Genomic DNA, 23,187 nt, shown 5'->3' with positions numbered 1-23,187 from the left:
TAGAGTATTTGGTGACATGCCAAATCTCCTTATGCTTCTAAAAAAGGTAGAGGCACTGGTGTGCCTTCATTGTGATTGTGTCTGTGTACTGGGCCCAAGATAGGTCATCTGAGATTTTAACACAAAGGAATTTGAAGCTGCTCACTCTCTCCACCTTTGACCCACCAATGGTCTCCTGACTTCCCCCTTCTGAAGTCAATGATTAGTTCCTTGGTTTTGCTGACATGGAGTGGTGCTGCAATAATAACCTCTTACTCAATCAGATGTTCTATCTCACTCCTGTACGCCGCCTCATCACCACCCATGTTTCAGGGTTTATGCAGGTTCCCTAGAAGATACCATGATCCTTTCATAATTGGATAATCCAACATTCCTAAAACATTCCAAACTGGAGCAAACCCAAAAGAATGGCAGCTTGGTAGAAAAAGGTATCCCTTACAAACCTTTTGTGCTCCCCAGTGAGAATTTTGAGGTTAATCACAGTCTGCTGTGTTCTGTACGGGGTAAATCCGCAGTAGAACAAAAAGGCCATGAGGAAGAATCCATTTAAAACATCTCCTGAAGGTAACAATCATCAAGAAAATGTGGTGCACAACACAAAACTAAAATGGTAGTTTTAAGGTTCAGGTAGTGTCTCACGCTGAACATGTAACAATAGAATCCCTGCGCAACCCTCCGTAAGCACTTCTTTACTCATCCAAGAGTTCCATATCCACCAGTTGGTGTCAATTTCCACTATTAGCACTAAACAAATGAAAAATATTATAGATAAAGTACTCTGTTCAAAAATGAGGCAATTGAGAAATTCACATTTCTCAATGCCAGATAATTTAAAAATACCAAAAATATTTTAAAGTATGAAAATACATCCATGTGTTTATGTCTGATGAGCTATAAAGCCTTTCTTTTAGCATTTTTGGAATTTCTACATGGTGGTGGCCTCATGGAAATAGTATTGGCATGTTTCTTTATTTCCCACTCTTTTTCTTTAAGAGCACTGAAACCTGACAACTTCTGCATGTTGGAGTCCTTGAGGACCCTGCCATTGACTGACTGAGCTGCAACAAGAACTTATTTTTCCACCTGTGTAACACCATCTGACTTTACCCCTCTCTCAGTTCATTTGCTGCTGAAACTCTCACTCATAACTTTGATGATCAGAATCAAATTTATTATCAGTGACATATGACGTGAAATTTGTTATGCAGCAGCAGTACAGTGCAAAGACATAAAAATCTATAAATTACAAAAATAAACAAATAGTGCAAAATAAAAGGAATAACGAGGTAGTGTTCACGGGTTCATGGACTGTTCCTGAATCGTTGAGTTTGGGGCTTCAGGCTCCTGTACCTCCTCCCTGATGGCAGTAATGAGAAGAGGGCGTGGCCTGGATGGTGAGGGTCCTTACTGATGGATGCCACTTTCTTGAGGCACCACCTCTTGATGATGTCCTTGATGGTGGGGAAGGTTGTGCCTGTGATGGAGCTGGGTGAGTCCACAGCCCTCTGCAGCCTCTTGCAATCCTGTGCATTGGAGGCTCCATAGCAGGCAGTGATGCAATCAGTCAGAATGTTCTCCACTGTACTATAGAAATTTGTAAGAGTCTTTGGTGATGTACCAAATCTCATCAAACTCCTAACGAAGTAGAGCTGCTGATGTGCCTTCTTCGTGACTGCATCAATGTGTTGGGCCCAGGATTGATCCTCTGAGATGTTGATGCCCAGGAACTTGAAGCCGCCCACCCTTTCCACCGCTGACTCCTCAATGATGACTAATGTGTGTTCTCCTGACTTCCCCCTCCTGAAGTCCACAATCAATTCTTTGATCTTGCTGGCGCTGAGTGCAAGGTTGTTGTTGCACTACTACTCAACCAGCCGATCTATCTCACTCCTGTAAGCCTCCTCATCACTATCTGAGATTCTACCAATAACAATAGTGTCATCGACAAATTTATAGATGGTGCTTGAGCTGCGTTCAGCTACACAGTCATGAGTGTAGAGCGAGTAGAGCAGTGGGCTAAGAATGCATCCTTGGGGTGGGCTTGTGTTGATAGTCAGCGAGGAGGAGATGTTATTGCCGATCCGCACTTACTGTGGTCTCCCGATAAGGAAGTCAAGGATCCAGTTGCAAGGGAGGTACAGAGGCCCGGGCTTTGAACCTTGGTTACTAGTACTGAGGGAATGATTACTCTAGATGTGACTATCCAATGAACACTTGGTCAAGTATTTGGTTACTTTGCCAAATAACTCCCTTGAGCAGCTTATTGTTTTCTTTGATGATAGTCTTGTTAAATGCCTTGAGATGTTTTACTTCAATAAAGGTGTTATACAAACTGCACTTGTTTCAGTTGTGCAGCGCCAGGCTAGGCCTAGGAAGATGAGATAGAATGAGGGTTGTTAGCAGGAGAGGTGTACATATGGTCTGAGAGGTCAACACTCTTTCTCCTCCAATATTGTCAGTCTCCCAACCCCAGATGTAGCCCATCAGTCTTGCTCTCTGTGGAAAAGCAACTCAGAGGTCACAAATATCTCGGAAGCCCACTTCGAACTTATCTACCGTCATATGTAACCCAGTTAAAATATCTTTGACTACAGGATCTAAGGTTTGCATTTATGGGCCTGGTGCAATTTCCAAAGAAGCAGCCAGACTCTCAATGGAAAATTGTATGGTTAAAAATCCATGTGTTATCACTCCATAAATGTTCACTGGACTCTTCCATCCTGTGTGCCATTATGGAATGTCTGTCTTGAAATACAGACTGTAACTTATAATTGTTGCTGATCCTCTAGCATTCTTGATGCACAACAGCCACCAGCCACTGTGCCATCACTGGCTTCAAGATCTCAGTCCAGCCAAGCACAGCTTGGGGAAGACGCTGCGCTCTGGCAAAGGCTCTCAAAAGTTGCTGCCACCATTCTCTGCTTGTCTTCAAAGGTACTTAACCATAAAGTCAAGGTCAGGTGGTCATACAGCACAGAAAAAAGGCCATTTGACCCACCGTGCTCATGCTGACCATCAAGTACCTATCCATACTAATCCCATTTTCTGTCATTTGTCCTTTAGTCTTCTAAGCCTTGGTGATTCAGCTGCCAAGGGTCTGTTTCTACCACACCCTCGGGCAGGGTATTCCAGATTGCAAACACCCTTTGACTGAAAAAAAAATCTACCTTAAAATCCTTCTACCTATCACCTTAAACCTACATCCTCTTATTTTATATACATCTACTATGGGGTCTCTTACTATCCACCCTATCTAGCCCCATATAATTTTGTATACCTCAATCAAGTCCACTCTCAGCCTCCTCCTCTGTGCCAATTACAAGACAACACACCATCTTATTACAAGCCCTACTAATAAAATATTAAAACAAAACTGCTGTGGACACTAGAAATCTGAAATAGAATTATAAAATGCTGGAAGTACTCTAGAGGACAGGCAGCAAAAATGAAAAGGCAATGACCTTTTGATGTATTGATGTATCCTTGGTGATAGGTCCTGTGACAAATCTTCATCCTCACTGTGCAGCGTTCTTTAATTGTTGCTGGGTGAATATCCTGGAATTCTCCACTGAACACCACAGTGAAAATACCATCCCCATAAGATGTAGAATGAATCCACACATAGGTCCAACAAGTTCAAACTGGGTACCAAAGTTTTACAATGTAACAGATTTCATACCACCCTACAACTTCCTGATTGCAGGAGCTGATACAAGTTCAAGGCTGTGTTTGCCACACATTTCACAATGACAACAGAAATGGAAAAAACGGAATGAAGCCTCTATCCTATAAATAAAAACTTTGCACAAAAAATGAGGAAAATGTTGGAAATACTGCTCCAAAGAAATCCCATGTACATTATGTGTTAGTATGAAATAAATCATAGATAACATCAGGGACATTGAAGATTATACCACATTTAAACCACGGATTTATTACAGCAAACGTTAGTTATTACTTGATAGCCATTATAAAGTAATAGCTAAACACAGATTTAGGCTGGAATAAAAACAGAACATTTTGGAAAAAAACTGCAAGTTAATAGCATCTTTAATGTAGTAAAATACAACAAAGCATTCTAAAGCTAAACTTGATAGTATTCTGCAAACTTACTATGACCACAGGTGACCAAAATAACTAAATGATAAGAATTAAGAAAGATGCAGAGAGGTTTATGGAGGCAATTCTGGAGATTAGAATTGAGGGAGGTAAAAGCACAAATGCTAATGGGGCATGTTTAATATCCTGGATATGCAGGATGCCAGAACTGAATGAGTGCAGAGATCTTGGATGATTGTGGGACTTTACAGAAATAGGGAGCAGCAAAGTTATTAAGAGATTTGATAATAATGACAACCAATGTAGATCAATAAGCTTGAACATCAGGACAATCTGGGTGTTCCCAAACTGAAAACCATGGATGAACCAGGAGATTCACTCTCTAATGAAGCCTTAGACTGCAGCGTTCAAATCAGGTGACCCTGACCTATACAAGAAATTGAGATGTGACCTCCGTAAAGCTATCAGGGATGCCAAGAGACAATACCAGTCCAAGATCGAGTCCCAGACCAGCCGTCAGTTGTGGCAGGGCTTACATGCTATAACAGGCTGCAAAACGAAGTCGGGCAGCATCGCCGACAACAGCACATCCCTTCCCGATGAGCTTAATGCATTCTATGCATGTTTTGAACAGATAGGGAGTGCATTGTCACCACCCACTCCGACAGGCTCCAATGCACCTGAACCCACAGTCACCGTTGCGGACGCAAGATCAGCCTTCCAGAAAGTGAATCCATGGAAAGCATTTGGCCTGGATGGTATCCCTGGCTGTGTTCTTAGATCCTGCACAGATCAGCTGGTCGGGGGTATTTGCAGACATTTTTAACCTCTCCCTGCTTCAATCTGAGGTTCCAACCTGCTATAAGAAGACCACTATCATCCTCGTACCTAAGAAAAACAAGGTAACGTGCCTTAATGACTACCGTCCAGTGGCTCTGACATCCACCATCATGAAGTGCTTCAATGGTTGCTAATGGCACACATTAACTCTAGCCTCCCAGACAACCTTGACCCACTGCAATTCGCCTACCGTTGAAACAGGTTTATGTGGACGCCATCCCCCTGGCCCTACACTCATCTCTGGAACATCTAGACATTAAAGACACCTACATTGGACTATCTTTAATTGACTATAGCTCCGCCTTCAATAAAATAATTTCAGGCAAACTCATCTCCAAACTTCTAGACCTCGAACTCAAAACCTCCCTTTGCAAATGAATCCTTGACTTCCTGACCAACAGACCGCAATCAGTAAGGATAGGCAGCAATACCTCTGTCACAATTATTCTCAACACTGGTGTCCCACAAGGCAGCATCCTCAGCCCCCTACTCTACTTGCTATACACTCACAACTGCGTGGCCAGATTCTGCTACAAGCTTGCAGATGATACCACTGAGTGGGCCGTATCTCAAATAACGATGAGTCGCAGTACAGGAAGGAGATAGCCTAATGACATGGTGTCATGGTAACAACCTTTCCCTCAATGTCAGTAAAACAAAAGAGCTGGTTATTGACTTCTGAAGGAGGGCAGTGCACTTGCTTCTGCTTACATAACCAGTGCTGAGGTCGAGAGGATTGAGAACTTTAAGTACCTAGGAGTGAACATCACCAATAACCTGTCCTGGTCCAACCTGGTAGACGCCATGGCCAAGAAAGCTCACTAGCACCTCTACTCCCTCAGGAGGTTAAAGAAACTTGGCATGTCCCCTTTGACATTCACCAATTTTTAAATCAATGCACTATGGAAAACATCTTAACTGGATGCATCATGGCTTGGTATGGCAACTGCTCCGCCCGGGACCACAAAAAACTGCAGAGAGTTGTGGACGCAGCTTGGCAGATCATGGAAAACAGCCTCCCCTCCATAGACTCTATGCATCTTCCTGCCTCAGTAAGGCAGCCAGCATAATCAACACCGACCCTGGACATTCTCTCTTCTACCCCTTCCATCGGACAGAAGATACAAAAGCCTGAAAGCATGTACCACCAGGCTCAAGGACAGCTTCTATCCCGCTGTTATAAGACTATTAAACAATTCCCTAATACGATAAGATGGACTCTTGACCTCACATTCTACCTCATTATGACCTTGCACCTTATCGTCTAGCTGCACTGCACTTTCTCTGTAATTGTAACACTTTATTCTGCACTTTGTTATTGTTTTATTTTGTACTACCTCAATGCACTGTTGTAATTAATTGTTCTATGTGAATGGTATGCAAGACAATTTTTTCACCGTACATAAAACATAATGGCACAGTACAGGCCCTTCAGCCCACAATGTTGTGCCGACATTTTATTCTGCTCTAAGATCTACCTAACTCTTCCCTCCTACATAGCCCTCCATTTCTCTATCATTCATGTGTCTATCTAAGAGTCTCTTGGATGTCCCTAATGTATCTGCCCCCAGAACCTCTGCCGGCAGTGCGTCCCACGCACCCATCATTCTCTATGTAAAAAACTTACCCCTGACGTCCCCCTTATATCTTCCTCCAATCACCTTAAAATTATGCCCCCTCACATTAGCCACTGTCACCCTGAGAAAAGTCTCTGACTGTCCACTCGATCTATTATCTCTTATCATCTTGTACAGCTTTATCAAGACACCTATCATCCTCCTTCTCTCCAAAGAGAAAAGCCCTAGCCCACTCAACCTATCCTCGTAAGACATGATCTCCAATCCAGGCAGAATCCTGGTAAATCTCCTCTGCACCCTCTCTAAAGCTTCCACATCCTTCCTATAATGAGGCGACCAGAACTGAACACAATACACCAAGTGTGGTCTAACCAGAGTTCTATAGAGCTGCAACATTACCTCGCAGCTCTTGAACTCAATACCCCAATTAATGAAAGCCAACACTCCATACGCCTTCTTAACAACCCTATCAACCTGTGCGGTAACCTTGAGGGATCTATGGACGTGGACCCCAAGATCCCTCTGTTCCTCCACACTGCCAAGAGTCCTGCCATTAACCTTGTATTCTGCCTTCAAATTTGATCTCCCGGAGTGTATCACTTCACACTTTTCCGGGTTGAACTCCATGTGCCACTTCTCAGCCCAACTCTGCATTCTATTAATATCCTGTTGTAATCTACAGCAACCTTCTACACTATCCACAACATCATTCAGAAAGTCAGGAGATATAGGCTCCAGAGAAATTTGGCTGTGTGGATTCAGAATTGGCTCGCTCATAGAAGACAGATATCTTTGTATCATCAGCAAATTTACTAACCCACCCTTTCACATCCTTATCCAAGTCATTTATAAAAATCACAAACAGCAGGGGTCCCAGAACAGATCCCTGCAGAACACCACTGGTCACCGACTTCCAGACAGAATACACCCCATCTACCACCACCCTCTGTCTTCTATGGGCGAGCCAATTCTGAATCCACACAGCCAAGTTTCCCTGGATCCCATATCTCCTGACTTTCTGAATGAGTCTTCCATGAGGAACCTTATCAAACGCCTTACTAAAACCACATCCATTGCTCTACCTTCATCAATGTGCTTTGTCATATCCTCAAATAATTCAATCAGGCTCATGAAGCATGACCTGCCCCTCACAAAGTCATGCTGACTGTCCCTAATCAGCCTATGCTTCCCCAAATGCCCATAAATCCTGTCTCTAAGAATCTTCTCCAGTAATTTGCCAACTACTGAAGTAAGACTCACTGGTCTGTAATTCCCAGGGTTATCCCTACTCCCTTTCTTAAACAAAGGAACAACATTTGCCACCCTCCAATCATCTGGCACTACTCCTGGGCCAGTGAGGACACAAAGATCATGGCCAAAGGCGCAGCAATCTTTTCCCTAGCTTCCTGTAATAACCTTGGATATATCCCATCCGGCCACAGTGACTTATCTATCCTAAAGTTTTTCAAAAGTTCCAGCACATCCTCTTTCCTCACATCAACATGCCCTCGCGTATCAGCCTGTCGCATGCCATCCTCACAAACGTCAAGGTCTCTCTCTCTCTGGCGAATACTGAAGCAAAATATTCATTAAGGACCTCCACTACCTCTTGTGACTCCAGGCACGTTTCCTCTTTTATCCCTGATTGTTCCTACCCTCACTCTGGTCATCCTCCTATTCTTCACATACGTGTAGAACACCTTGGGGTTTTCCTTGATCCTACTCGCCAAGGACTTCTCATGCGCCCTATGGGCAGGCATGGTAGTGTAGCAGTTAGTATAACACCAGCGACCCGGGTTCAATTCCGGCCACTGTCTGTAAGGAGTTTGTACGTTCTCCCCGTGTATGCATAGGTGCTCCGGTTTCCTCCCACATTCCAAAGATGTACAGGTTAGGAAGTTGTGGGCATGCTATGTTGGTGCCAGAAGCATGGCGACACTTGCGGGCTGCCTCCAGAACACTAGCAAAAGATGCATTTCACTGTGTGTTTTGATGTACATGTGACTAATAAAGATATCTTATCTTACTAGCTCTCCTAAGTCCATTCTTAAGCTCCTTCCTGGCTACCTTGTAACTCTCCAGAGCCCTGTCTGATCCATGCTTTCTAATCCTCAGATAAGCTTCTTTCTTCCTCTTGACAAGATATTCTACATCTCTTGTCAACCACGGTTCCTTCACTTGACCATCCTCACCCTGCCTCAATGGGACAAACCTATCCAGAACCCCATGCAAGCACTCCCTAAACAACCTCCACAATTCTGCTGTGCACTTCCCCAAGAACCTCCGTTCCCAATTTATGCTCCCAAGTTCCTGCCTAATAGCATCATAATTCCCCCTCTCCTACTTAAATACTTTCCCATATAATCTGCTCCTATCCCTCACCAAGGCTATGGTAAAGGTAAAGGAGTTGTGGTCAATATCTCCAAAATGTTCTCCCACCGAGAGATCTGAAACCTGATCAGGCTCATTGCCCAGTACCAGGCCTAGAATGGCCTCTCCTCTCGTCAGCCTGTCCACATACTGTGTCAGGAATCCTTCCTGGACACACCTAACAAACTCTGTCCCATCTATCCCCTTTACACTAAAAATACCTTGGTACATATGACAATAATAAACCAATTTACCAACTTAAGCACTGAAGCAATCAGTGAACAGGACTCGATGTCCATTAGAATACAGACAGCAGATTTTTAGATGAGTTCAAGTTTAACAAAAATTGGGTCAGTTAGACCTATATTTATTTAAGTATAGGTCAATGAGGGGGGGAATCTCAAAGCCATAAAATTCAAACAGGACCATACAGACTGGGTACATATAGAATGTCTCAGTGGCTGAAGCATCCAAAACCAGGGATCACAACCTCAGAATATTGTATATAGCAGTTAGAACCAAACTCAGGAGAAATTACTTGACCCAAAGGTTGGTGAACCTGTAGAATTCTCTACCATACAAGACAGTGGAGGCTAAGTCATTAAAGTCACCAGGAAGAAAGTAGCTATACTTTTTTAATGTCAAAGGGATCAAGAGATATGGGGAGAAAGCAGTGGATGATCAGCCACAATCAAACTGAAAAGTGCAGCAGATCCAAAAGGCTGAACGGCCTATTCCTGCTCCTATCTTCCATGTTTATTCACTTACAGAAGATCCATGATAGGAGCTTGGTCATGCCTAGATACAAAGTGGCTCACAGGGCCCAGCAACAGATGCATGAGATAGGGTGGAGATGGACAATGTTATATGAATAGGATTACGTGCTCTTGGTGATGGGAACAACGGAGGTTGGGATCTCAATTCTGGTCAGAAGAATGCCAAGGTTTCAGATAGTCTGGTTCTGTCTCAGACACTGGTCAGGCTGCTTTTTGGGTCAAGGTTATGCTTGAAGAAGTGGTAACCAACCTGCAAAGTTAACTCTATTCCTCTCTCTGCTTACACTGACCAACTAACGGTATGTTTTCCAGAACTTTGCATTTTTGATTGTAATTTCCTGCTTCCACAATATTTTGTTGTTCTTTTAGAGCTAGAGTAAATTGAATAACAGTAAAAGTGAAAAACTGATTTATCAAAGTCTTCAACAAGTTTACAGAACCTTGTAATAAGAGTTAAAAAAAATCAGAAAAATGCAATCTCAATAAATCAGATTGTTGAAACGGCACTAAAAACAATTGCCTCAAAACATAAGAGAAAGGAAACCCAATCCTAAAACTTTTTGTTACTCATAGAAAAGACACAGCATTTGAAGCTGTAGAACAAGCAAGAATAGATAAATTCAATAGATATAAATATAAAACGAGGGCCAAGAGCAGTAAAAGAAAACTTATTAATCATGCACCCTATGCAAGAAGCTCCATAAAGAAAACTGAAAGGCAAGTATGCAAACTCCAGCAGGTATTACTGTGGAAAGGTTTATGGCAAGGTCACACCTTAATAGATTTAAATATTTCCATTATATTGATGTCAAAATATGTGCTTGACATTACCACAGATCTATTTTACTCATGAAGAACTAGGAAAAGCCAATGTCTTAACCAGACCTGGAAAAAGTCTTGGATGTTAACAAATTTTGCAGGATTTCAGAAAAAGGAAGATATTTTGGAAGATTACATTTTCACTAATTGGAAAGACAGAGAGCTCCACCAACATTTGTATCATACCTGTACCTAAATCTCCTTTCATAAATCTCACAATCAATGACAATTCAAAAACTTACAACTGATGTCGTCCAACAATGGAGAAATTCATTGGATGGAACACTGATGGCTTGAAAAAAGCAAGGTCAACAACTGGGCATTGCCAAAACACATTGCAAGAATTTTAACCTCTTTGCACCACCCCGGGTTGGAGATGGTCAGAGGGACATCAATCCTGAAAATCATAACCCCAAGCAACTAGGTACAACCAGGAAGCGGATTCTGTACTGTTGTGTGTTTTATTCTTGAGAATCGGCTTTCCACTGTACAAATTTAATGCTGACAGCTGGGTTTCCCAGAATATAGCAGCAAAACGGGGATGGAGGCAGCCATATAAAGCAGTCTGCAAATCCTCAAGCAAATTGTTTGCCACAATCACCCACAACTCTGCCAAACCACAATTTTTAGTTTTACAACATAAGAAATAGGAGCAAGAGTAGACCATCCAGCCTCTCAAGCCTGCTCTGCCATTTATTAAAATCACAGCTGATCTTCTATCTTGGCACCATTTTCCAACACCACCTCCATAACCCTTGATTCCATGTTTGAATGAACACAATGTCTTTGCCTCCATAGCAATCTGGGGTATAGAATTCCAAAGGTTCACCACAACTCTGAGTGAAGAAATTTCTCACCTCAGTTCTAAAAGGCTTGTGCTTTATTCTGAAACTATGATCCCAGTTCTGACCTCCTCAGCCAGTGGAAAAATCTTCCCTGCAGACTTTGTATGTTGTGATGAGGTCTCCTTTCATTCTTCTGAGATTTCCTTTTTATTCTAAATCTCAGAGGATACAGCCGTACTTTACTCAATCTTTCCTCATGTGGCAAACCCACCATCCCTGGAACCAATCTGGTGAATCTTTGCTGTACTCCCTCTGGCCTGTGAGCTCTTAGTCTCTGCCAATTTCCATCTGACTGCTGACTCTCTTTCTCCTGACTGTAGGCCAATACCACCCCTTCAGCCCCACAATCATTCCTTTAGTCCCTTTACATTTTTCAGACCAAGTTCTTAGAAGTCAGAGTCATACAGCACGGAAACAGGCCCTTTGGCCCAACTGGTCCATGCCAACCAAGAATCCCATCTCTGCTAATCCCACTTGCTCATATCCCTCTAAAACTTTCCTATCCATGTACCTGTCCAAGGTCCATTTCAATGACGTTAATGTACCTGCCTCAACCACTTCCTCTGGCAGTTCATTCCATATACTGACCATCCTCTAGGTGAAAAAGTTGCTCCTCGGGTTCCTATTAAGTCTGTTCCCCTCACCCTAAACTTATGTCCTCTAGTACTTGATTCCCCAACCCTATGAAAAAGACTGCGCATTCACCCTATCTGTGCCCCTCATGATTTTATACACTTCTATAAGATCACATCTCATTCTCCTACACTCCAACAAATAAAGTCCCAATCTTCTCAACCTCTCCCCATAACTCAGTCCCTCGAGTCCTGGCAACATCCTCATAAATCTCCTCAGCACTCTTTCCGGCTTAATGGCATCTTTCCTATAGTAGGGCAACCAAAACTGAACACAATATTCCAAATGCGGCCTCACCAATGTTTTGTACAACTAATCCTTCAATGGTCTGCATTTCAGTCAAATGTTGAAAATTCTAAGAGTGGTAAGAATTCTACATAAATTCACCGTACCCATATCAATGACCTTCGACAATGATAGAATTCCTGGATGGTGATTCAGAGACTTTATAGATTAAACCAGATGTCTTCTAGAGGATGCACTGACATCCTTTCCAGCCATCATTGTGCCAGATTATGTAATAAGAATAGTACAGTCAAAGGAAAGTAAATGTGATTTTACAATCCCATGAAAAGGAATTAAACATATAGGTCAAAAAAGATCCAGTTCTACAGAAGACATTACTCTATGCAGTGATGTGGTAAATGATGAGCGAAATTTATTCATTGAGAGGAGAAGGTAGAATGTGAACTATAAAAGTCAGCAACTGGAGAGCGGCTAATTTCAGTGGCTTGGAAAGGGGTCTGTTTGGAATTGGAAGATGTAAGGATAATATTGCATGGAACAAATACAAGAACTACAGCAGCTATACATACTTTTCTGGAGCAAAAACACAAAAGGAAAAGTGACTCATTCCTGGCTCACAAAGTTCAGGATAGCATTAAATCCAAATGCAAAGTAATTCTAAAAAACAGTGAGCCTGAGTTCTGGGAGCAGTTTAGAATTCAGCATAAAAGGACCAAGAGTTTGAATAAGAGAGGAAAAAGAGGGATACAAGTACACTTGTAAGGAACACAGAAGTGGACTATATAGGTTCTACAAGTATATAAAATGAAAAAGATTAGTGAAGACAAATGTAGGTCCCTCATAGTTAGAAACTTGAGAATTTATGAAGAGGAACAAAGAAATGTCAGAGCAATTAAACAATTAATTTGATTTTGCCTTCATGAAAGAGAACACCAATATCAGAGACGCTGCAGAATAATGAGAAGGAAGCATTAAAGGAAATTTGTATCAGTAACAAAAACTACTGGAGAAATTAATGACAGTGAAAAACAATAAATCATCAGGGGCTGATAATATGCATCCCAGAATAGTAAGAGGTAACCATTGAAATAATAGATGTATTGGTTATCATCTTCCATAGTTGAAGCTGGGTCACTGAAAACATTTAGGAAGTGCCTTGATGAACACTTGAATTGCTTAGGTATAGAGGGCTATAAGCCAAGTGCTGAACGATGGGGTTAATACAGAAGGGTGCCCACTGATCAGCATGAACAATTTGGACCAAATGGCCTGTTTCCATGCTGTACGGTTCTATGAAAATTCTATAGTTTATGTAAGAGTTCCTGTAGATTGGAGGTTGGCAAATGTAACACCACTATAAAAAAAAGAGAATAAAGAGAAAACTACAGAATGGCTAACCTAACATCAGTAGCAGGGAAAATACTGGTGTCTATTATGAAAAAGGTAATGACAAGTCACTTAGAGAATATCAATAGGATTAAACAAAGTCAATATGGATTTACAAAAGGGAACATATGTTTGACAAGCCTTCTGGAATTTCTTGAGGATGTAACTGGTGAAAAAGATAAAAGAGCTAGTGGATGTGTATTTGAATTTTCAGAAGGCTTTTGATTAAGTCCTACATAAGAGGTTCATATGAAAAGTTTAAGCACCTGCAATTGGGAGTAATGCACTGCCATAGATTGAAACTTAGTTGATAAACAGGAAATAGAGACTAAGAATAAAAAGGTCTTTCTTCAGCCAATGACTAGCAGAGCACTGTACTGATCAGTGCTTGTGTCCTGGCTTTTCACAATATATATCACCGATTTGGATTGAAATATTGCATTTAGTTCCTCTAAGTTTGCCAATGATGCAAAAATGGGTGAAATAATGAGTTAAGTAGGATGCAAATAGGCTTCAAGGTGAGTTAGATAGTGAGGGAATGAGCAAATATATGGCAGATAGGGTACAATGTACATAAATATGAAGTAATCCATTTTGGTTTAAAAAACACAGAAGACTATTATTTAAATGGTGAAAGATTGGGAAATGCTGATGATCAAGGGAACAGGGTGTCCTTGTACACGAGTCACTGAAATGCAAATCTGCAGTTGCAGCAAGCAGTTGAGAAGGCAAATGTATGTTGACCTTTATTACAAGAGGTTTCGAGTACAGAAGCAAAGATGCCATACAACTATACAAGGCCTTGATAAGATCACCAAGACATGGTCTTCACACCCAAGAAAGGATATACTTGCTATACAGGAGTGCAGTGAAGGCTCATCAGACAGATTCCAGGGATGGCAGACCTATATTCACTGGAGTTTAAAAGAATGAGACGGGAGCTCATTGAAACATAAAAATTTTGTAAGTACTAGACAGGCTAAGTGCAGGGGGATGCTTCCCCTGGCTGGGGCTCAAGAGCAAAGGGTCACAGTCTCAGGGCATAGGGTAAGAGATTAAGGACTGAGATGAAAAGAAAGATATTCACTCAGAGGGTGCAGAACCTGTGGAATTCTATACCACAGAAGGTAACGGAGGCCAAGTGGTTGAATATTTCTAAGAAAATAGATAGATTTCCAGAAACAAAATGTATCAAGGAGTATTGGCTTAGAACAGAAATAAGGTATTGGGATAGAAGATCAGTCATGATCTTAATGAACGGTAGAGCATACTTGAAAGGCAGAATGGCTTACTCCTGCTGACTTCAAATAGTAATAGCGAACAACATAAAGAAAACCCAAAGATCTAATAATAAATATATAAATAGTTAAAAAGTCAGAGTTAATTAGACACCAAACATTAGAAACATTTGAAGGGCTAAGGAGACAGAACAAGGAAGTAAAAATAATTGGCTAACTCAAAGAGCCGCAGAAACATAATGGCCTGAATGGCCTCCTTCAGTGCTGTATATTTCTATTATTCTATATAGGGTAACACAGTCATAGAGTCATACAGCAGGAAACCAGGCTCTGGGGTCCACTGAGTCTGCACGGACCATCAACTATTCATTTACATTATCCCTGCACTACTCCCACTTTTTTTTTATTCTTCTCTCATTCCCCACAGATGTTATCACTAACCTGCACACCAGACACAATTCACAATGGCCATTAACCCACATCTTTAGGAATATGAAGGGAAACTGGAGCATCTGGGAAAAGCCCACAGGGAGAATGTACAAACTTCACAGAGACGGCACCAGAGGTCAGGCTTGAATATTGGTCACTAGCGCTGTGAGGCAGCAGCTCTACTAGCTGCACGACTTTTTTGGAAAGATGAAATATGTAAACTAACCTTGAAAAATCTGGAATATTCCAATCTAACCCCAGTTGAAAATTGTAACTTGTTGACTTTGCACTGATCATGATTTATATTACAGGGCACCTACCTCTTGTATTAACTGAACTCCGCTCAGTAAGAGAAAGGTACAGCTCTTCCTTGCTGCAATACAGTTAATCAAGTTTCAACGCACAAGCAAGCAACCTGTTTCAGATGGTTGATATTCCCTGGGGAAAGAAAAATCAACTTAGCTCTTCCTTTATAAAATTGAACCATGACTTTCTGATCCTCTCTAAACCATACAGTTGAAATAATTAGAGCATGTAAACATAATCTTATGCTTCAATATTTTATAAAGAGTGATCAAATTGCCCCAGCTTCTGCTTTTCTAAACTAAACATACCCAATTATTTTTGTGTAACTGAGATGCTTTAAATAGGAATAAATCTTGTGATCAGCATCATTTCCAAAACATCAGTTTCATGTTGAGAAGACCAAAACTGATTAAGCAGTAGAAAACTGTTCCATTTTGTGACTTTTATCAGTGCCATTGATGTTGATTTGCTTCCAATTGCTATTGCTTGTTGAAAGCTCACAATTTTAGGGAAGCTACTATACAGCCATTTACATAGCCTGGTAGCAGAGGACTTTGTTTACCTAGAGTAAGATGCTTTCGTCAACTCTTACACAGCACTGATTAGCTGCCTGTCCTACAAATTGGCCACAATAATTCAGCTAATTTTATATGTTAACCACACATGGGAAACTTAGTGTTTACCAGCAGTAATAACTCCTCTCCCCAACACCAAACCTATTTATAAGAATCCTCAATGAGTTGCAAGTTTGTTAATAATTAAGTACAAGCAGACTGGTTAATATCTTTTGGAGAAGACTTTATATTGACGATTGTGGGCTGCAGGAGGCCCTTGTTTTGTTGTGGTAAAGGATATTATGGTGTATTCTTACTGATTGGCTAATATGATATGAGGAGGAGACATCCTGAAGATTAGGCCAAGATTCTAGAAGGGGAAAATGCCTATTCTTCAAAAATATTGCAGGTATTATGTGCACCTTACCATGGAGCAAAGGAAGTGGCGGTTTATGAAGAAGGTGGTCATGAGGATCTGCCAGCGGCCTGAGGGAGAGATGCAGCCAGAGAGAGAGATGCAGCCAGAGAGCTTGGCCTGATCTACTTTGCTTGTGGTCACAGTAAAGATTACATTGCTCCTTTACATCTTTCCACCTGTCTTCTTCTAGGTAGTTGTGGCAGACACCAGCAACTGCCCCATAAGTGACATGACAGATGCTTTTTACTCAAAGAGAGAGGAGTTATTTTCCCTCTTCTTGATTAGACAGCAGTAGAAAATGTAGCTAAAAGGGCTTTGTTGACACTGCAGCAGATAATGCAAACAAGCAGCTTTGTTGATATTGCAAGATTCCCTGTAATGCAGGGGGTGGTGGATTGCTACAAGTCATATTAAGGGCTCCCTGGCTGAATCCTGACCTATACCGGAACTAAAAGGGATTCACTCTCTTAACGATCAGTTAGTCTGTGGTTTCACACAGAAAATCCTTATGGTTAATACAATGCACCCGTGGAGTTCACATGATCATTTATACTGATGTAGGAGGTTGTGCCTACTATATACCAGGAGGCTCTTGCAAGGCAAGAGGAATCCTCTAATCCCATGGTTCCTGATTCCAATCTAGTTCTTGGGTGGAAGAGAGAAACATGGAATCACCAAAAATAAATTTACAACCAATATTTTGATGTATGAACCAGTCTGGAGGCACTTTCCAAAAATATCTCAATTTGTATTTTGACACTGTGCCAAACAGTAGAAAAATATAACTTTTCATACAAGTCTCCACAGAGGAAGAACATCTTTGAAACCCAACTTTCCATCAATAAATAGTGGAACGAAGGATATAGATAATCGTCATGATGCTTTGCCCAGTTGTTTTGGAGGTGCCAAGGAAAGATTATATAGAATGAGGCAGACGATGTGGAAAATGGTCTTTTTTTGATCCACACTTTCTTATGTTCTTTGGCTATGTTTTCAATATCTGCATTATTGATAATGGTACAGAATGGGGTGGGCAAGTGAATGTTATATGCAAATAAACTCTAAATATAATAAGGTGTAAGCAAAGGTCCAAGAATAGAATGGGAGCCAGAGACAGATGTAGAGAAGGATACAAAAAGCAAAAGCAAGATCCACCATTGTAAAGGTAAGAAAATACTAAAAACACAAGGTAAACCTCCCAGTTTATCCTGTAAGCGCAAAATATAATGCTATGCTCTAATGGTGCAAAAAAGGAAAAACAAAAATGGTACCTCTTTAACAGTGCTTTTCAAACATTTACATTATGCAAAACATTTCTAGAAGCCAAAAAGCATGCATGATGGAAATCATAAATAAATACTGAAAACACTATAAATACTCAGCAAGTCAGGTGTCTTTCCTACTTACATCCCTGAAACCTCTGATGCTCTCTGTAACATCAATTTCCAGTTTCCAGGTGCCATTTTCAGCATGGATCTCTATTTGCATAGACCTTCATCCCACACAAGGATGGCTTGAGAGCCCTTTGTTTTTCCCCTAGACAGAGATCCAACCATTTCCCTCTATCAACATCCTCCTAGTCTGAACTTCTCAAATTAAACAAATTCACCTGTAATTCAACTCACTTCTTCCAAGTCAAGTAAGTCCCTACAGGAACCTGCATAGAACCAAGCTATGCCTGGTTCTACGTGGAATAATTGGAACAGTTCTTGTTTCAGTCCTATATATGCCACCTACCTCACACCTGTTTCCAGAAACAGCAATAACTGCATTGGTATAACTTCCTGTTCTGGTTTGAACCTTTCATCATCTTTGCTGCCAAATTTCACCCTTCTCTCACTTCCATATTGTCCATCTCTGACTCTTTGCTTCACTTTCTCAACTTCTTCTCCAACTTGGGATAGATGAGCAACAAATACTCAATACAAGTGCACAGAGTTCCACAGCTATCTGGATTAACCTCCTCTCATTCTACTTCCTGTAATAACTCCAGTCCATTCTTCCAGTTGCCCTGGCTTTGTCATATCAGTCTTGATGGACACTTTCCACATCAGTGCTTCTGAAGTGTCTTCCTCTTTCCTTAGTTTCCCCTTTACATAATTGACAAAGCTCTCAACCACCCCAATACATTTCCCATACCTCTGCTTTCAAAACCTTTCCTCACAACCACAGTAAGGATGGGGTTCCACTTCTCATCACCTACCATCCCGTCAGGCTCCACATTCAATAGATTATCCTCTGTAACTTCCATCAGCTTCAATGTGATGCCATGACCTGATACATCTTCCCCTCCACTTCCCTTTCAGAATTCCGAAGGGACCATTCCTTCTGCAACTGCTGGTTTGCTCTTCCACTTCCACGAACATTCACTCCCTTCTCATGGCACTTTCCTAGGCAACAACAGAAGATGCAATGCCTTTTACTTCTTCCCTTCCCACTATTGAGAGAACCAAAGACTCCTTCCAGATCAAGCAGTGATTCACTTGTATTTCTCCCAATTTATTGTACTACATTCAGTTGTCACGATATGGTCTCCTCTACATCGGACAAACTAAACGGAGATTAGGTGACCACTTTGCAGAACACCTTTTTTCTTTTCACAAGGATGATCCTATGCTTGTGGTTATCTGTTACCTCTTTGGCCTCTTGCATTGTTTTGTCAAAGCTCATTGTAAGTTCAAGGAATAGCAACTCATCTTCCAAACTAGGCTCATTACAGCCTTCAGTACTCAACATTGCAGTTCAGATAAATATCCATTCCTGTTGTATCAGAACTAGCTTATTCTGATGGAAGGACATCAACCTGTAATGCTGATGCTGTTTTCTCCGATCTATAAATACTACCTGATCTGCTGGGTATTTCCAACATTCGCTTTAATTTCAAACATGTGTGGTGTTCTGTATATCACCATTCCGGTAGTTTTTTAATCTCTCTCCATTGTCTTCATTCATCTTCTATTTTACATCTACTCCAGGTAGCCACAGTTAAGAATTTTTCAACACACTCTCAGCTGGCACCACTATTACTCGTGCCATTCAGTCTCTCTTCGTCTTATTGTATCTTGATACAATTTGATTGTTTCAAGTGAAGGAAGTAAATACAAAAGAAACTGTAAGTAAAATGTGGTGACAATATAGCCAAATTTAATTTTTTTTGATAGAATTCTTTTTCCACGATGACCCTAGGACATGCTAAAATGATTTAAGACCAATTAAGTTCTTTATTTAGAATAGTCAATTATTGTAGTATTGAAAGCACAGAAGTCAATTTGCACACAATATGTTCCCAAAAGCATCACAGAAGAGAATAGATCACCCGCTTTAATGAAGCTACTTGAGGGAAAAATGCTGACCATAACATTATGGAGAATTCCCATTACTTGGGTAATAGTGGCATTTTCAGTTAGCATTGCAACACCAGTATCAGCTTGGTCTAATGGAAATACTGTCATCTCATTCAAAAGCATGTGGATTCAAGACCCAATCAAATTACTTCATCACATAATAGAGGCTGATTAATGCAGTTCTGACAATGTTGCTTTTCTGGAGAGATGAACTTGTGTTCTGTCAGTTTACTGTTTCAGGTATCGGCAACAGATCCCATGGTACTAATCAAAAGAAGACGTAAACTTCTAGTATCTTAGCCAACAATAGTTGCTTTAAGTTTTCAGTTTATATTTAAGTTGCCTTCTTTAGTAGTCCTTCAGGGTGGGGCATGACTTGGTTCCACTCCCTTTCAGTTAAGAAGTAACTGTTGAGGCCTATAAGGAAGTCACATACTCTACTATTAGTGGAGCTTGATGGTGGAGTACACAGTTTTATGCAGTGCAGCACTTCTGCCATTTTTGATGGACTTTTCCTTGCTCTTTACAAAGATCCTCAAGATTTTCAGTACCATCCTGGAAGCTCCTTTTCCAGTATGATTAATCACTGGCCAGGGATTCCCATACATCAATGAGTGTTACATGGGTTTTCAAGGAAAATTTCAGACATCTTTAACATACTCAAATAAAGATAAGTGCTGTAAGCATTGAGAATCTATTACAAAGTATATAAAAATATCCCTTGTCATTCTCCTCAGTGGTCTTTTTTTGTCTGGCTCAAATGTTTGGACATTTGTCCATGCCAAATGTTTTTCCAACATACCAGTTAATATTAATTTTCAGAACCTTTCAAAAAGCTGTTAAACAGTCCAGAAAGAAAAACTAAACTACTTAAAAATTTCTAATAACACCCCCACCAAAAACTTTCATTCACAATCATTTTCTATCATTGCAGAGGAATGCAAAACGGATAAGCAATTCTACATCAATTTCGATTTTCACACCGCCCATTGCAAACCTCCCAAGGCAATTTCCAACAAGGCTTGGCATTCTGAACATTTAAGTATCAATCAATTCCGTAAACTACAAATAGAAATACTGGAATGGAGCTGTAAATGCAATTTTTCGTGGTTAACTTTGGTCACTTGTTGGACAGAGCGAGTAGTCTGCATTTGGAGAAACGTCCAGTGTACAAACCCAAGATCTTGGGGAAGTGCTGAGCGACCCAGCCGCCTTTTCTTCAGCCTCTGGCGTACTCACTCGAAATTTAAGTTATCTGGATTATCAAATTGAGAAAGCTGTGAAAAGAACTAGAAGTTTTTAACCGGTTTTGGCCTTCTTCCCAGTGGGTTCACTGGTTGCATTGTGCCTGCTCAAAGTCGCCCAACGGCCTGATACAGTGTCCCAGATGAAAATGAGGCTCAAACGACTCTCAAAGCCTCCACTAGTTCGAGGACGTTACAAACATGTAAACAGAAAGTCTAGAATTTTCTTAACCCGCTCCTTGTTTTTTTTTGGTTTCGTTTTGTGGACAACGGTCGTAAACATCTGCCACACCAAGCCGACCATGTGCTGCCACCGGACCGGATGTGGATTGCAGTCACCGGAAGTTGAGGATTGGAGTCGCAGGGCGAACGTCGAAGCTGCGAGAAGCCGGTTCGGGAGGTGACTGACCGACTGGCCGGTGGGCGGGTGAGCGAGCACCAGCAGGAGCGAGGGGGTCGGAGCAGCGGGAGGAGTAACGTCACTACCCCTGAGCGGGAGGAAGCTGCGAGAAAGGCGGCGGAACAGGTAAGAATCGCTTTCACATGGACCATCCATGTGTTCTGGGGACGAGTGCTGCGGGTCCCCCTCCACCTCCCACCTCCCCCACCTCCCCACACCTCTCCCCCCCACCTCCCCCCCTTCCCTCCCCCCCCACCTCCCCCCCTTCCCTCCCCCCCCTTCCCTCCCCCCCCTCCCCCCCCCTTCCCTCCCCCCCCCTTCCCTCCCCCCCCCTTCCCTCCCCCCCCTTCCCTCTCCCCCCTCTTCCCCCCCTCCCACCTCCCCCTCTTCCCCCCCTCCCACCTCCCCCTCTTCCCCCCCTCCCAACCAGTGCACCGACTCGGGGTTTGTGGAGACACCAGAGGCTGGAATCTGGAGCAAAAACACAAACTTATGGACGAATTAGTGGGTCGAGCAGCAGCTGTTGGGGAAGTCCTGATGCAGGCTCTCGACTTGAAGCGTCGAAGATTCCTTGTCCCCCACAGATGCTGCTCGACCTGCTGAGTTCCTCCAGCAGATTGTTTTTTTTCTTTCTCTCGTTTGCTAACTGCAGAGTGAGGACTGACTGCAAAGGGAATGTGAACCCACGTTCACTCCGGACTGGGACTGCAGAATCTGCAGCCCAGCTTTGGTTTGGGTAGGCCCTCTAACTTAAGATGCTTTGAGACAGAAATTTTAGATGTAGCTCATACCGAGTCTCTGACATTTTGGATGGTCATCCATTCTGGGAAACCGCACTGCTACGAATCTTATTCAGATCAGCTCTCACTCTAACGTCTGCTTGGTTGAGTGCTTGTATTTAGTTTGGGGTTTTGCTTGAAGGTATGTAATGGCTTTTAACTGTTTAATTACATTAATTCCCCTGAATAATTTGTTCAGGAACCTCAGTAATTGAAAGATTCCTCACGCGATTTTGTTTTTTTTTACAAAATAAACAAAATCTTGATTCATGTATTCTCCATAAATTCTGTTGTGCCTGAAATTTGTGATTCATTCATATAGACCTGAAAGTACTAGCACCCCCTCCAGCACTTTTCTCCTGTGATTATCATGTTTTATGATCTACTGAAACTAGACAAAGATTTGGGAACTAAAGACTGTTTCCTTTAAACACCAGTCACTGTACATTAAAATGTGCTTCAGGAGCCCTATGGGATAGCTTGTGTTTCTATTTTTACTATACCTGCTGTTGGTAAACTCAATACAGTGACTGCAAATGATGCATTTTTGGATACTAGTTCAAAAAAAACTGTGCGACTTTAATTCAGATGGGGGTTATCCCTGTGATTTGTATACATTTGATCTGTTACTGGATTTTTCCTTGTGCTTTAATGATCTCACTCATTTAGTATTTAAAAGCAATATCGAGTCAAACTTCAAATTATATCCAATTGCCACTCTACGAAAACAAGGCTTCTTAATCTACTCCTTGACAACACTCTACTTCAAAACACCGTTATATTCATTAGCACACTGGTGTAACCTGCAGATGTTCTTGCTTGAAATGCTTTTGACGTGCAAAGATTGTCCCTCCTCTGAATTCATAAGTGCTGCATTAGTTTAATCTTTTTCCCATTTTTCCATGTTAAAGTAACAAAATCAAG

At 41.6% G+C, this 23,187-nt stretch overlaps 1 protein-coding gene and 1 long non-coding RNA gene across 2 annotated transcripts in view; one reads left to right on the top strand and one right to left on the bottom strand.

Moving 5' to 3' along the window:
- Positions 1–938: 938 nt before the first annotated feature.
- LOC127575965 (uncharacterized) lies at positions 939–21,154 on the bottom strand. The gene is made up of 3 exons (XR_007957150.1): positions 21,017–21,154; positions 15,539–15,656; positions 939–2,368 (listed from the first exon to the last, which is right to left on the bottom strand). It is a non-coding gene; the product is annotated as an uncharacterized LOC127575965 (long non-coding RNA).
- A 265-nt stretch (positions 21,155–21,419) lies between these two features.
- The window catches only part of uspl1 (ubiquitin specific peptidase like 1), a 32,233-nt gene continuing 30,465 nt past the window's right edge, over positions 21,420–23,187 (top strand). Inside the window, exon 1 of the mRNA XM_052026256.1 lies at positions 21,420–21,610. The gene's annotated coding sequence lies outside the window, so the exon portion shown is untranslated. The remainder of the gene's footprint in view (positions 21,611–23,187) is intronic.

The sequence above is a fragment of the Pristis pectinata genome, chromosome 11 (assembly GCF_009764475.1).
Source record: "Pristis pectinata isolate sPriPec2 chromosome 11, sPriPec2.1.pri, whole genome shotgun sequence".
Classification (NCBI taxonomy): domain Eukaryota; kingdom Metazoa; phylum Chordata; class Chondrichthyes; order Rhinopristiformes; family Pristidae; genus Pristis; species Pristis pectinata.
This window is presented reverse-complemented; position numbering and strand designations above follow the sequence as displayed.